A 17,042-nucleotide genomic window follows, 5' to 3' on the forward strand; every position below is an offset into this window, starting at 1 on the left:
CTAGCTGATGAGAATTCCACTTTATGTGTATCACTTAGTCACCTGAACCACTACCAAGTGCCATAACTGAACTAACTACATAAGCTTATTGCAGTAAATTGTACCCTTTCTTTCCCTATTCCCATGTTATAATTAGTTTGTGTAGCCTTCCTCAAAGCACACTGTAACCTCCTCACAGCAGAAACTAATTTCTTCTTGAGAACTGTAAAAATACTTCAAATGCTGCAGAAATAACAAAATAACATAAATTCTTTTCCTAATTAGTTGCAATAATGTATAAAATGCCCTAGCTAACAGCAAATCAATACCGGTCAGAAATATTTGCAATTAAACCAGTCCTTTTCAGTTTGACAATTCCAAATCTCAGAGGCTACATCACCAGGGTTATGCAATTTCTTTTGCCACATAACACTGTCATCTAAGTTTATGGGTGCTTGATTCTTAAGCCTTTTTGTAAAAAGACAAGACTAAATAAAGTTGTATGCAACTCACTATATTCTGATCAATTCACTCAGTACTGCTTTAAAAAGAAAAATCTTACAACTCCTTAACCAGTGATCAGTTTGGCCCTTTTGCAGAAGAAGTAACAGATATCATATCTCCACAAGCTCTGCTACAAACTTATCTCAACTCTATAACTAAGATACTAATTCATTTTTCTGCCTTCTCTTTGTCAGATTTTAAGTCAGGATAGACCTCTAGACATTCCCTTAATTGCACACTACTGTTCTTCCCTTGCTGTTCTATCTTTCCAGCTTTCTCAACCTATTACATGTTCCAATATGACACAGATTTTACTTGTGTATTATGGAAAATAATACAGACCCAGATGCCTCATGCAGGAAGATACATAAATAGAGAATTAGTGTTTTTTAGATGGGTACAACTGTTTCACCTGCAGGAGCCAGTGTCTGCAATCTGTGCCATCCACTCTTCTGAGTGGAAAGCAATGAATGAGTTAAAATGAACAATGAATGATTTTACACAGAAACCACCAGGAATGCATATTCCTACTGGTTTGTCTTTTTGGCTACATTTGCCTTTTGAGAATATCAGTTGGTAAAACTGTTTAGAACTCAGACACAGTGAACAATATACTGCTCTAAACTGAACTGCTACAAATTCAGTCTGTAGATGGAATGCGTTACAGCTGCCTCAAGAAAAAGCTGTGCAGCTCAGCAAAACAGAAACTTAGGAGGGTTCCGGAGCTGAGATCTAGCAGATGTTTGGAATATAAAGGAAGTTCAATCCTTGAGAAAACAGACAACTTCAAAGATCAAGGGGCTGATTCTTCATAGCTATCCCTCTTCAGAAAGGGAAACACTGACCTTTCTGATAAAGATTTTGTATTAGTATCTCACTCCCTCAAAAATCCTTCCAACAGATTGAGACCTAGTAGTATTGTAACTGCAACTGGAATAATACAGAGATTTAAATTTAGAAAAATAAATACAGTAGAAAATCTTCAGTTAACTACAGATTTACCGAAAAGCAAACAAAAAACCAAACCAAACCAAAAAAACTCCAGCAAATAAATCCAACATTATTTTTCATGTATATGCCATCCAGCTTGCTTTTCCTCCCTCTCTCTGTTCCCAAACTCTGCAATGCCTCCTGAAGGCTGTCTGCCTGCTATCTTCACTGCCCACCTACCGTGGGGAGCAGCTCCTCCCACCTGCACATAAAAGCCAAGTGCATACTACCAGCAGCAGATCAGAGCACTTTCTCAGTCCTCTACTGTTTTCAGCCAGTGATCTTCTCTCCTTGGATCTTGTGTACTCAAGGTAAGATTACTGCTACTTCAGGTTTCTGTTCTACCCAGCTATTGTGAGGAAGTCTTAATGTGAACTCGAGCACGGCCTTGCTGGGTGGTGCTGGCTTCCCCCCCCCCCCCGCCTTTTTTTTTTTTTTCAAATGTAGTGTCATCTGACATTTAAGTTAGTAACAGTCTGTTGTTTTAGCAGAGAAATAAAAACAGATCTTGCTGAGAAACACTGTGGCTGGGAAAAGGGCTTCTCTTCTTTTCTGATGGATTTTGAAGAGATTAGTATACCCAGACCAATTATAGCGATTTATTATCCCTCTTAATAGTCTCTTTTGCAGTCCAGTCAAGTTATGGGGAAAAAAATCACTGTAAAGCTTCCTTAAATTCTGTTTGAGGAAAAAAAAGTTGTTAGTGGTAATTTAAGGAAGGAACTGGGCTTTATTGCTAATATCATTGACTAAACAGATTGAGACAATTTTGGGACTGAAGTGCATCTTCACAGGTTTCATTGCCTTTGGAAAAGGTGTGATGGAACTTAAGCCCTCACAGAAGCACAGTAATAAGACTAATGGAATTCATTATCTTGTACCAAATATACTTACAGTAGATATTTTACAAGCAAAGTCATGTTTCTTGGAACAAGAGACCTTGTGTCTCTATGAAACTTTTAGATCAGCTTGTTTATATTTTCCTGCAGTTCTCCTACACAGGCATTTCTAGCATTAGAGGAAGGAATAGTTAAGTGCCTTAAAGACAGTTACTAAACAGTTAAAACATTTAAAAGTGGTTTCAAAACTATATTTGCATTCCCATCCATACATCTGTCCATCCTCACAGAGATTAATCTATTAGTGACAAGTAGCAGTTTTTTACTTTGTGTGAGTCAGTGTACTTTTAGCACACACAGTCACCTGTTTAAAGAAATTCCATGAGAGAAATCCTAATCCTACAATGCCTCTCCCCAGTGCTCAAGAGAGAAGGGAAAGCATGAGCTGCCAGAACCAGCAGTTAATGCTATCTGTAAATGCAAAATACAGTCTTCAGTTAAATAGTGGTATTTTCTTCTTAATGTCTAATTCTCTTTCTAAACTCAGTCCTTTTTGGTCTTTCACAAATAGAAAGTTTTCTCTAGAAAAGAATTATGTCCATATATAACTGTATTCACGTTAGCTGCAATACTTTAAGTTACAGTACTGTATAACAGCAGAACTCTGCTCCAAGTAGCCTTTTCTGCATACTTTATCTAAGATTTTTTTCTGATTTTATATGTTATCTATTCTAACTAGTGGGGAAAGAAAAACACTGCCTTCAGCTATTTGCCTGCAAGATTACATAAGTATCTTTTAAAAAACCCAAACAACAAAAATCCAAAACCCAAATAAATTGAACTATTCAGAAAACAAAGTACAGTGTTTTCTACAGCAAACTTACAGTAAAACTATTTTTGCATCCAGGTAATTAATATAAATTGCCCATAGAAGACAGGAAGACAGCCCAGTGGTTTTCCTCATAACTAACATTAACTCTGAGCTACAAAATTTTATTTCTTAGTTAACATGTGATTTTTACAGCAAACCTCCCCTTTCCAAAAACATCCCTGTTGCAAAACACAGATATGTGATCTTAAGTTTAATACATACAGAATTTAGGTCTACAGTGAGGCAGTACAGCCTGATTTCTTCACACAGAGTTTTACTCCATCAGATAAATCAAAATTTTTAATAAAGCAAATTTCATGGGAAAAAAAAATGCATTTGCCACAGGAAATGTGTACGTAGCAAAATACCTTTTATTAAAGTCTGCTGGGAAATGCAATGTTTTGGCATTTGAAAAATGGATTGCAGGACATGTTAAGAAAACTTTATTCAAAGGCATGCATCTAATTTAGATCAGAATCTCCTCTGAGCAGTTTCTCTCAGGCTGAGTAGACAATTCAGCTTAGCATCATTTTGCAGCAAGGGATGAAGGGAAACTTTGCACAGCAGATCTCCCAAGAGAACTCAGATGTCTAGGAATGCATTTATTGACCTCTGTGCTCATCTGAAACACCTTTTTACAAGATCAAAGCACGCTGATATTAAAATAAAAGTACTGTTTAAAGTAATGCTACAACCTGAATTAAGGAAAAAAAAAGGAAATCATTGGGAGAGCAAGGAATTCAGATTTTTTGAATAATGATCATAACATTTAAAAATAATAAAGGTAAAGAGACTATATTAATTTTTTCAGCCAAAGACCAGTTAAGTGTTAAGCAGGGATGCTAAGTCACTTCTATTGGCAGTTATGCTTAGTTTTTGAGGTGTTCATTTAGGGCAGTAATATCTACTTAATCCGCTAGTGTAACTCTCAGTGCTGTTTAAAGTGCTAGACTAGATACATAGAAACAGAGGATAAACATATCTCTCTCTGCTTATCTATGCGTACTTCTGCCACTGCTCGGGAGAAATTCTTACCTTCAGGAATTTATTTTCACACCTCTCTTTAGGGAGAGGTTATGTTTTCCTCTGGCCCTACTGTCACTAAATATATAAATTATTTTACTCAAGGTCACACTGAAAATTCATGGAGGAATGTCAGATTTAGCTCCTCTGGTTTCCAGGACAGCACTAATCCCACACTTCATTTTGTATTCCACCCTATAAAGTCCACCCCTTTGTAGCTTCTCTGTCTTTGCGTGACTCCTTAGGGCTGAACATCAGGGAGAGTTCCAGTGACAAATTTTGAGAGAGGTAATTTACTCCTAACACTTTCAAAATTCCTGTGAAACCCTTTACAAACCCCTTTATAGGATTTACGAATAAATCATTCTTGAAGGTGTAAATAAACAATTAAATAAATAAGCAAATGCTCATCTCTTTCTTACACTCTGTGGTTAAAGGAGACCAGCCCAGTCTTGGCAGGCTGAGGAAGCAGAGATCCACTGCCATGGACAGAGAAATCCTAGACAACATCTGACTATAGAACTCAGCCTTGGTAACTCAGCAGCAGTAAAGAGCTCAAAGAGAAGCTCATAGGGCTTAAGCAAAATTATTGAAAGGATCTTGTAGGGGACATTAAGATTAATCTTCCTTTCTCTTTCTCTTCTATAAACATATGGGATATCATTTCATACCCATTCAAACAAACAAGCAAACAAACAGACAAGAACCAAAGCCCAAATGACCAGCTTTGTCCTATCCCTCAAGTTTTCAGCCCTTAAGTTAATTTATTAGGGTACAGATTCATAATTGCTCCTATGGCCTTGCAAATACTGAATTTCAAAAAAACCTCAAAGCCAACAAAACAAAACCAAAACTAAATAAACAGAAAAACACACCTCACCCAACAAATTCCAGTGCTCAGTTTCCAGAGTTATTACCCTAGCAATAGAGGTCTTCTCTCTTACTCTTTTAACTTAAAAATTACTGCTAAGCGTGCATTGTTTGTAGAGAAAGTTGTGAATATGTGACAGGTAACTGGAGGACTAGAAAAGGAACCATTAATAGTCATCTCACTATCTGCCACAGAAGGCAATTTTTATATATCTGTGAGCATATCTGCATGGCAGAATTTTCTGCCCCCTTATTCTGTATCTTGCTATGTATCTCAGGGGAGGTAAGATTAAGTTTTATCTGTGGATCTTAAATACATACCTATACTTTCCCTTACTTCTTTTGCCTTCCAGTTATTGTAGGCTGTATGTTCTTTCTTTCTACAGGGAGATAATTTTTAATTTACACTAATGTCATATTCCTAAAAGAGGAATGTTTTAGTGGAGGTAATGTAGTGAGGAACAAGACAACTAAAAACCATTAGAGGTGGTGTGTTCAGCCTGTTAAAAAAAAAGCAAACATCTGTACTTAACTGTACAAATTATCTTTATTTTTGCCAGTTACACTTTCTAGAGTTTTGTGTAAGTGTTGTTGCCTTTTTTGTGGCTTTCCCTCTGCAAACAGAAATCAGTTGTGGATATACATATATATATATATATATATATGTTCAGAAAGATTATGATGACTCCTGGTTCTGAAGCCTCTTTGTGGGTCTTGAGCAATAAGTATGTGTATTCCCTGTAGTCACCAGCAAACAATAATGCTTGCTCTCCCTGCACTCCTGAGATGTTGGATGTGTTTCTGTAATTGTCTTGATGTGTAATGAATTTAATGTCTCATAATTGCACTGTAGGGAGTTAATACCACTATGAAGCCTTGGGACATGTTTAGGTGATCAAAATTTCATGCAAGTCCATATTGTATAGCAAAATCAAGATAAATGTAAATTTGTCGCTTATGAATGGCAGATGAAACTGTATAGGGGTGACATGACATGGACCCTTTTCAGAATGTAGTGAGAATCAGTGGCCTCCCTTGGTTATAAAAAACACATAAAGCAGCCCTATGAGAGTGTTTATCACTTCCCTCTGCTGGCTACAAAGCCCAGACCAGATGAGCAGCTGTGTTTGCGGAGGCGAAGGTCTGAAGTTCTATTCTCAGTGCTGTGAGCCAGTGGTGAGCTGATGACTGTGGTGTCTGTGCACATCTGTGGACATCATTCTTTATTGGGATCTCATCAACAACCACACTGAGCTCAACATGAGGGCACTCAAAAATAATGTGGACTGCCTGGTAGGTAAGAAATTTTCCACTTTGGATGTGGAAGCATGACTGCAGCTATGCCATTCATAATTCTACATAACCAGGGCATCCTTCTGTTTTGCATCTTATGCACACCTTGCTTTTTCCACCTCTTCAAGACAAATGCATGTCTGTGCTCATTACACTCATTTTAGAAACATCTGGGCAGTTAGCACAAATATTCTTGGCAATCCTGAAGTGTAACACTCCAAAGTGACAGCTTCTGAGAACTCTCACATTTGCAAGTAAGAAGTAAATGGTACCAAAAAGAGCACTCTAAGCGTAAAAAAAAAAAAAAAAACAAAAAAAACCAAACCAAACCAACAAAGCAAAACTAACAAAAACTGCACCACAAAACAAAATAGAAAAAGAACCTAACTACTTCCTTTCCATTCTTCCATTCCTGGGTACACAACTGGAGAAACAGGTCATAAAATTTATGCAGTCACTTTGAAATACAGCTGAGATGAAAAAAAAAAAAAGTACTGCAAACCTAAGAAAAGGTTTTTGTTTTAAAAAAATATCCACAGCACTAAAAATAACAAACTCCTGGATCAGCTATGCCAGTTTACTTCAGCTCCTAGGAATCTATCATGGCAATATATAGGATACATAAACCCTATCCCATTAAAGGGAGAATGAGGCAGAATTAACAGCTTGACATAGTAGATATCAAAGGTATATTAAAAGCCAGAACTTTGAAACATCTGCAGCATGTTTCCTGCTAACTTAAAAAGCAACCACTCTTTCCAGACCAACATACTTCTGCATTCTTCACTCTGAAAGTGAGGCTGACAGTAGCACACTGTGGATTTGGATAAGGGAACTCCAACCAAAGCATTTGACCATTTTTGCAACAGAAAATTATGGAGAGTAAAACAAGTTTCTAAGAAAACCCACTCTTATTATATGAAGCAACAACACATGTATGTAATACATAATTTCTGGGATGGAGATGCTTACTTTGCCTCTCACTCAACATAGTTTTTTCAAAGGGACAGAATGGAAGGTGGCACAGCCCCAGGGACACACAAACAAAAGATAATCAATTTACCACTAAAGGAATCTAGCAGTCAAGTCTGCTTATGCTAGCACATAACTCACCTCTGTTCTGCCCTTCCATTCTTCCCAGCACACATGGAGTTCCAGTGAATGCACAGTATCAGAACAAGTGTCTTTATGTAGCTTGGAGATCTGAAATTTTCTTTCAGCTTGCCTTAAAGAATACCAGCAACAACAACAGGGTTCTGATATTTCCTAGTATTCCTTTTTAAATGAAGTAAGTGATCTTAGTTGAACTCTCAGTTGATGGATATTAATGTAAAATACGCAACTGGGACACTTGTTGGCAGATTTCCGCAGAAAGCCAAGATGTAGTTGCTTTAGGTCAAAGCTGAGCAATAAAAGCAGGTGTGTGAGGACAGTTTGTGTTGCCAGCATTAATAGGTCTGCTTACGAGCAGCTGTTATTGAGCGAACCCATCTCTGTGGCAAAAGAGTGGGATGACTTGTCAGTAGAGGTGAAAAACCAGTCGAGCTGGGTGATAGCTGGTTGCCTGTGAAGCTAATCTAATTCTAGTTCACTCTCAGTTCTTCTCCAAGGAAAACCTACAAACCCTCATGAAGCGAATTAAGGACTATTCAAAGGGGGTACAGCTCCTTTAAAAAAATGCAATCTCTATGAGCAGATAAATACTGATTTCCCAATTAGATTGTGGGCCCTCAAGCAGCCAGCAAGAAAGAGTGTGTTAAAGCTATACACTACAAAAATATAAGAACTTTATGACTCCCTCCCCATTAACAGGCTAACCTGTTTCAAATAGGAGAATTAATGCTACAATGAGTAACCAGGGTCCTCCCTCTACGACGTAACCTGCACTATAGGTGAAAAGCAAATAAGCGAAGAGGAGTTAAGGAAGTATATCTCATAAGCACTAGCATTCGCACAAAACATATGTTAGAAAATTAAGGGGAAAAAAAGACAACATTCAGTACTTATTTCCTTTCAGTCAGTGGCTTGAATTGAATTTACCATAGTAGCATGTCACATTGTTTGCTGCAGAAAAGTGCAATGCTTAGGCCTTTAGGAGTAAGTCTCTTGTGCTTTACTGATTCCAAAAATGTCAGTGCTTGTCAAAGTATTTTTGAAATAAAACCAAAACCGTGTTAATAAAGTGAACGTTCCAAGACAATGCTGGCCAAAACTGTATCTTAGATTTATTTTCAGTAATAAACTGCCTCTGTGGTTGCTGAGTTGATAGGGAAAAGGATTTAAAGAATCAAAGACAAGTTCTCAAGTTCTGGTTAACTCTGGGTAAAAACAAAAAACAAGAACAACAACAAAAACCCACAAAACAAACAACAACAAAAAAACCAAAACAAACAAAAAAACCCCAAAAAAACCAAAAACACCCCGCCAAACAAAAAAACCCCACCACTGAAAACAGAACACAAGCCCTACAGTAAATGGACAGACTTTTGCTGAAGGTGGGCAGAGCTTAGCAAAATCTAGCTATACTTTCAAAAATAGCTGTAATCATTATTACGCTCTAGTTGAAGATACTGCAGGACTGCAACATTCACTGTAGGTACGCCTTGTGATAAGCTGTTGTAGGTTACTGCCAACCCTCAGTACTTTATTACGTAATCACAGGCTGAATGTTAGTTCAGAACAGCTACCATGCCTGTTTATTAATTCCCTAAGTGAATTAACAACTGGAAGGATTCTGTCCCATCTTATCCCAGCCGAATGGATGAATAGCTCAAAAATATGCTGCAGTGAAGGCTGAAGGTGTTCATGATGAGCTGAGTTCCTGCTGTGCACACAAGCTGCATTCAAAGCCAGGCAGTGAGAGCTCTGGGCTGTTCTGCCTTATGTTCCTGTTGGTGCAGATGCAGCAGCAGGTCCTGTCTTCCATGGAAGAAAGTGGTGTCATAGTTGGACATTCTGTGTCTGTTAGAGGACTTTTTGCTCTCTTCCAGTTCAGCCACCCTGTCTAAATTTAGGATGCCTGTGCAGTACAGTCCAAGCTGCCCCTGCAAGGGTTTGTTGGGTTTTTTTTAGTTTTTATGCTTAGGAACTCTGACAGACTGTTATTATCTTTTGGATATCTTAATACATCAGGAAACATGGATTACATTTCAGGATTGTTCCCTAAGCTTGCATTACTAGTCTCAGCTAAAAACATTGTTCATCCAGAAAACTGTATATGTAACATTCAGTCATCATAGTTGATTAAAGAGTAATTTACCGGAGTTTTTTTTTTTTTTTTTAATGCACTGGTAGAATTAGCAGATGGCTTTTAAATTGTAGTTTAAAGGAAATCCATTCATCTCAGGTATGTTTTGTAATGTCACCTTTATTTGGTTTGATTTTAGATTGCTCTTAAGCAACTAGCTACAAATACTCAATGTTTAAAATCCAAGCAGTGGTTAGTTCTGGCCTGTGATTCTTATGGAATATTTCTGTTCCAGCATCAGGATGAGATAACTCTTTGATTCAAATTTCAAGCACAAAAACTGCCTTTCACTGAGTTCAGAATTCACTTACAATGAATATTTTATATTATTTTTCTAAATACACTATTTTCAACATCCCATCTCTCACTTCTATGCTAAACACTGTCAAGAGCTCAATACAAAATGACTGACAAGCAAAATAAAATTTATGATTGCTCAAACGTATTTTCTCTGCTACATGTGCTTTGAACTAACTTTTACTAGCTGCTTATCTCCTGAAAACAAGTATTTCAACAATAAGTAAACAGAAGCCTATTATATTTTCACTGCTCCGCTTGTCAAGCACATTTCAAGAGCTGGGATTTTAGCTTGGACATTCACAACATATGCACAGCCTTATCCTTCAAAACAATGACTGCAGCTGAGACCGAGAGCTGCTCCTGCAATTCCTCCCAAACCTGAAGGAGACTGAGGAACTAACATGGCACTTTCTGGGGGCATTCAGCATCAGAGACCTCAAGCCTGGGCTGCAGCAACCCTTCCTTCCTGGCTTCTCCTTCTCTACCACCAGACATGATGAGGAGAAATATTTTTGCTCTCTCAGCTGCCCATTGAGAGAGTTGAGAGAGCTTCAGGAAAACATGAAATGTTGTACCTAATGCCCAAAAGCTATGAAGATAGCAGGAGTTTGTCTGCATTTGTGCATTCTGTGTTCACTGTGTCCACTGTCAGTGGGCATCTGTCTTCCCAAGCTTTGTTAATCTCGCACCAGGTCTAAGATGACAGAAGCATGTGAAGGCCTAAACCTTAACATCAAGGCCTAAACCTTAACAAGGCAATTCTACCAACGAGTAATTAGTTTTTCTACCCCCTGGCCATCTCTTAGAGCTTGCTTGTTAGCTGGTCTCTGTTTTGTGGATTAAATCTCCCTTCTTGTTGATTAGGCTTGAAAGTATACAAAGATTAAGCATTAAAGAAAATCCTTTCTTAAGAAAATTTTACATATTCCATATTTTCCAACAAGTGGATTGCATTTAGTGATGATTGAGTTTTAATGGTGTTGTAGTCTACTCTAAAACAAAACCAAACTGCAGGGTGCCCTGAGGGCTTCACCTTGCTCCATGGCCAATACCGGCCGGTGGCACGGTCTTGAGGAAAGCTGCCATGGCCTGGCGGGGGGGTGATAGCTTACTCTCACCAGATTGTAGAGACATCTCACCCTCACCAGGCTGTGGTGAGGGCAGGGCCAGCCCAAGCATGGCCCTGGCTCAGGGCCCCTGTCAGTCAGGCTGGGCACCTTCTCCCTGAAGCACCTCTCAGCTCCTGCGGTGGTTGTGGTTCCCTCACGCTCAAATGTGAGCGCCATTTCTGCACAGGGGCAGACAGAAAACTCATTTACAACCTGCACCTCCCATTCCCAAAGGAGAGGCAAGGGTTGAGGAGAGCAGAAGCTCCCCACAGCCCAGTCAGCTGAGGAGCATTTAGGGAAACACTCAATACATTTGAGGTTTCTTGGGTTTCGGAGTTACAGATCCCGGATTTTGCTGCTGTGTGCCAGCCCTCGGTGCCCCTTGGAGAAGGATCTGGGCAGCATTAGCTTGCACAGATGCCGATGGTGCTGGAAGGCCAAAAATGAAGGGAGCTGCGGGGGCCGGGGGGTCTCAACTCTCAGCTGGAAAGAAAATGTCACATCACGTGAGGGAAGCCTGCTCAGAGAGAGAAGGAAAGCTGCTCCAGCACACACTCCAGGAGGTTCAGGACCTTTCAGATTTCCACATCTGGAGGCAAAACTGAAACTGCTGTAAGTTAAAGGAAAAAAAAATAGGAGGAAAGTAAAATAAGGTCAATTTTAAAGTTAATGTTCCTGGATCTTAAAATCAAAAAACCCACCTGCAAAAGATACTACTGTATATGGTATCTAATGTAAGAGTAGCCAGTCCTGTGGAGTTGAAATTCTGAACCCTCAGAACTCTCCCAAAAATACCAAACACTTGGGTGGGATGTGAGGAAAGAAATATCATGTGAGGAAAGAAAATTATAAAACTACTGTACTCAAGAAGCAGGGAGTTCAGAAGGCAAACAGCTGAATGGAACAGCTTCATCATTTCTTTACAATGTATTTTCCTGGCACTGCTTTGTTCTGCACAAAGGTTTTTAAGTCTGTGTTCTTTTGTTCTGTATGTTACCCCTGCTAGCATGGTTAAGTCCTGACTCATGATCAAGGGTTCGAGACAAACAAAAAGCAGTAGCTCCTGAACTTCAAGGCTTGTAAATTGTACACCGAAGAAAGCTGACCCTTGGACTCCTGCTCCAGTCACTTTAACACAGTCCTGTTTACATGGATGATTGGTATGTCTGGAAAGACACTATGCTACAAATGCTTCACCTCCCTTTTGTGGCTTCAGAAGCATCCAAGGACCTCACACACAGCAGGTTAATAAATTTGTCCTTACAGGCACGCTGACAACATCACTCTCATTTTAGAGGAAATTGAGGCACAGAGAAAGTTCCTGGTGTAGCATTTCAGGAGATTGTTCCTGGCCAGATTCTCAAGTGTCTTCCCATCATGGTGGGAGCTAGATGGAGAGTTTGATTTCCATCTGATCACCTCAGTAAGAACCAGATTTTCACAAGTGATCAGCACCCAGTAGCTCTCACAATGACACTTGCAGACAGATTTTTTAAGTTCCTTTGATCATCTGTCCATTGCCTCAGTGGAGGCAGAGAGCTTTTGAAAAATCTGATCTTGTTTGTGGGTGCTGGGCACTTCTCAAAATTTTTCCTTAAGTGACCTGGCCAAGCATGCAGACTAAAATCTGAGCAGAACCATTTTCCCTAATCCCTAGGCCAGTGATTGAACCACAAGTGTATTCTTCCATCTTCAGCAGAGAAAGAATAGACACTAGTTGGGGAGCAGCAGTCAAAATGCCAAACACCCACCAGTATCCGTGCCTGCCAAGAAAAATGCCCAGATACTTGTGGACAAACCAGACAGCCACATTTTGGTACTTTCCTGAGAAAGAATTATTTCTAGTAGCAGTGCCAATCTGGCAACATGGTTTATGCTCTTTCCAGATGTACCTCTTTCTTTCTGGACTAAAACCTTTGTGAACATGCCCCCATAACAGGCACACTCTTCAGAAAAAACAGCAGCTATCCAAATACTGTCCTGTCTTCACTATTCTCAAAGAGCCAGGCACGCTTGGGCGAGACAACACTATTTTGTGTTACAATATTAAGAAGCAGTGATTGTGTCAGTGAAGATTCTTGTTTTCATTGAATATTTAATTCATTTTTGAACATAAGCAACCACTTAGATGCAGAGAAGGAAACACATGCTATTCTTGGCTTGACTTTATCTTTGTGGGAAGCAGCAGCCTCCTTAAAGCAGTCTCTGTACACTGTATGATTTAGCTACATTTATGATTGTCCTGAACCTCAAGCAAGGACCTGAGTACCTGAGAGTGTAAATGTGTGCAAAACCCCCAAGCCCCAGCATGGATCCTCTATTTTATGACCTGTGGGGTCCATTTGCAAATGACAGTTTTCAAAGCCATGAGCTAATGGCTAACTTATAACAACTTCTTCAAACTGACTATGTTCATTCAGCTGCCAATTGAGATACTGCTCTCTGTGTCACTCAGCAGCAGCTTGTTGGACTATCACAGGACTCTGTGTCAGAATCCAGCTATCATTAAATGTTTTGTCTTTCCTCTGTCCCCAGCTTTCAGACCACCTCCCAAGTAAGTATTTGACCAGTCAGGCAGTATGAAGATAAGGCACACATCACTAGTGCTTTAAGGGAGTACAATATCACATGGTAACATATTGAATGAAAATGTTTACAGAAAAATAGTTTTGTAAAACAGCTCAGACTAAGCTGTTGCTGATTGTTGAGCTCAAGCTTCAAGCTGTATAAGCCAAAAACCACAGCTGTATCTTTTCTAGCTGCAGCTAAAATCAGCAAAGTGTACTAGAAAAACCTTTTTGGGGGAGGGGGGGGAGGGAGATACTCTCCTAACAGAGGATTACATCTAGAAGTAAGTGTGAACATTTTTCTGCTTTGCTGGTTCTGTACCTGCAATAGCACACAACATAAGTGATGATTGTGGTTGGTACTTTGATTGTTGAATGGCTGCTTTCACTTGATTCTGACATCTGCTGCAGTAATTATTCTAAATCTTGTCAGAAGCTGGACTTCAGAGTACTGTCCCAGTCTAATAATATAGCCTTAGCTTTACAAACAGAAAAAGTGAGGCAGGAAAGGATGAGCTCATGAAGCATATTTATGCAGGCAGTTAATGGCACATGCTTTGATATATGTTGTGACCTAAAATTTTAGAGGGAATGTCACAGAGGAACTTGTGATTAGTTGTATTGTGGGCCTTATGGTTTTGTTAGTAAATTCATCACTACACCTTTTCACTTCTTCCATCTTGTAAATTTTCCTTTATTTTAAATTCTCTTTTCCTGTCCAAGAGAAACCAAGGCATTTCAATGAAAAATCTAGGGTCAACTGAGGGCCAGATCAAGAAGTCTGTCTTGGGTGTCACTGCCTGTAAACTCAAAATCTAGCAACAGTTGAAAGAAAGGTCTTAGTTCAGAGAGCACTGAGGTAATCAGGACACAGCCTGCTGGTAAAGGACTGTGAGATGTGATGTTGGAGCAGAGGTACCAGAACGGACTCATGAAAAAGGCTGGCAGGTTTGATGTGTCCAGCCTGATGTGCCTTTGGAGCAAGAGCAAACAGGAATTCCACTGGTGACAGGGAAGGATGCTGACAGTAAGCAAGGTTGATATGCAAAAGATAGACCTTCTGTGCAATTGGCTTACTCTGGAGTCCAGGTCTTGGGACAGTAGGGCTGTTCCAATTTGCTTTTCGAGCTATATATATCAGCACTGACTTTTTTTCCTGGTCTTAAATGTAATTTATGGCTTACATCTTTTGTATTAACAAGATTGCCCAGAGACTTAAAGGTAGGATAATCAAGTCCAGATAATCAGTCTCATTGTGAGATGCTGTTACTCTGGGAAGTCTGTGTTTCTGTCAAAATTTGTCAAGAAATGCACTCCAAGAATTGGGAAACATTTCCTTTTACTACAGATGCTTGAATTTCCACTAGGAAGCTGTTATTTTGAATTTACATATTCTGAGAAAATGTTTTGCTTATAAATTCCTTCTTATTCCTTCGGGAAATAATTGGAATTACTTATTAAATATTATCACTTAGAATTGGAATCTCACTGTCAGGAGAGAACAGTCAGTATTTCCCAAATCATTCTTCTCTCAGTGCCCATGCAAACAATCACTTGAAATCACTGCCTGATACAGGACTTTTAAGAACCCAAGTCCCCATTTTTAACCCAGACAAGAGAAATTTGTACTTCATGAAACTACAAAAGGCACCCTCCCTAAACTGAGTAGTGTTCCAGCCTTTACAGATTCACTCATGACAACGCAAAACAGCCTCCTGACTGAATTTACACAGCTAAATAAATAACTTTTTAAGAGTTTAAATGTCATTGTGAAAGTAAAAAGATGAAATGTCCTGTAAATCATCTCTACAAAACCAGAAGTAGTTACATTATAAATAAACAGAGTTTGCTTGGTATTAGGGACATAGGAAATTCCATTCAAGAACAGACAAATGGCACATCTTGTCTGGTATCCTGCATCTGGCACAGGCCTATAACAGATGCTTAAAATACTTGGCTCCCTTGGTCCCACAGTCTCCCCTGTTCCACCTGCCACCAACATTATAAATCACAGTTTTCCTAACTTCTGGTGAAAGTTCTTGCCCTGCTCATTTGCATAACGTGGGAGGTGGAAGCAAGAGCCAAAGGAATATATTTGCCCTGTGTGATCCTTATTGCACTGTTTGGTACTGATTTTGCCCAAACTGTGGTTCTGACTGGTCCATAACATGTAAGGCATTGCTGCCTGTGTTGCCCATGTAGCCAGACAAAGCTGCTTTTAGGTGAGCACTATGCCTGGCTCCAGGGAAAAGGGGCAGGGACCCCTTTTCATCCTTATTTGCACACAGGAGGCCAGCACAGCTACTACTGACCTGGTACTAATCAGCTGCCCTCTTTCTATCAAGGCACTGCCTCCTAATTGCCCTCTATTGCTCAATGACATTTATATCCTGGTGTTGCTTTCTTAGTAACTTTGAAATTTTAACGCATGATGACTAAAATTCAAATTAGTTTATTGTTTATCATGGAGAGTTCACTTTTGTCCTTATTCCAAAGTTTATCAAATATGGTTCATCTACCCAGTGGGCCACTTAATGCAGGTTCCCCTCTTCAGGTGACTTATGCTTCTAGCCATTATCTCCACTGTGACATGCCTGTATCCAACAAAACTGACTGTGACATTCTCCCTAACTAGAGATGTTACTTGCCACAGATGATCTCCATCATAACCAGCATTAAATTCAATGGTACAGTTCATTAAAGTCTCTAAAACAGACAAATGAAAAATCAAAACATTCAAATTTAAAAAGTTAAAAGTTTTAATACCCTATATATTAATTGCATTAAAGCCTCTCTGTATTCCAGTGTGAAATATAGTAGAATATTAAAAAGGTTAAAGAGAACTTATGACTATAGGTAAAGCAACCAGCCAGGAAAAAAAAAAATTACATTTGAAGGAAAAAAATTGTGCCCCTCGATTTGAGCATATTGTCTCTACAGTTGCTAAACAATGCTTTTAGAGACTGACCTAATAAATCTTTACGTATTTATTAATCAGGGAAAACTCAATCCTGATGGTGTGCAAGGGCTGTTGGATACAGTTTGATATCTCAGTTTTCTCCATGCTCAAGGATTTTCTGATTTTGGTTCCATCCTACTGAACAGAACATTCAGTGTCAAAGGTCTGAATCTAGAGCAGACCTTTGATCTAGCTACCCCAAATTTTGTACGAAGGACAAAATCCACAAGGGACAAGACTTGGCCACATCAGTCTTCTTGAAAGAGTGGACATTTTAAAGCTGCTACAGTACCTAGGAGAAGTTTGCATCCTTTAACATATTCTAAACTGATATTACATTCAATGAGGTTCGGTATTAACAGGAGCTCTGGGACTTTATGTGCTTCTTTCCTGTTTCACAAGAGCAATGACTTTCAGAATATTCATCTTATTCCAGTCAGGAACAGTTGTAGAGGTTTTTCAAGGCAGACAAATGAGTCAACCACTTGTTC

The 17,042-nt window shown here is 39.2% G+C and overlaps 1 protein-coding gene across 2 annotated transcripts in view; it reads left to right on the forward strand.

Annotated features, from left to right (window-relative positions):
• The first annotated feature begins 1,682 nt into the window (after positions 1-1,682).
• COL8A1 (collagen type VIII alpha 1 chain) overlaps positions 1,683-17,042 on the forward strand; it is an 89,608-nt gene continuing 74,248 nt past the window's right edge. Inside the window, exon 1 of one of the 2 annotated variants that reach the window (XM_064721372.1) lies at positions 1,683-1,784. The gene's annotated coding sequence lies outside the window, so the exon portion shown is untranslated. The remainder of the gene's footprint in view (positions 1,785-17,042) is intronic. The other variant, XM_064721364.1, reaches the window with a different exon arrangement.

The sequence above is a fragment of the Zonotrichia leucophrys genome, chromosome 1 (assembly GCF_028769735.1).
Source record: "Zonotrichia leucophrys gambelii isolate GWCS_2022_RI chromosome 1, RI_Zleu_2.0, whole genome shotgun sequence".
Classification (NCBI taxonomy): Eukaryota; Metazoa; Chordata; class Aves; order Passeriformes; family Passerellidae; genus Zonotrichia; species Zonotrichia leucophrys.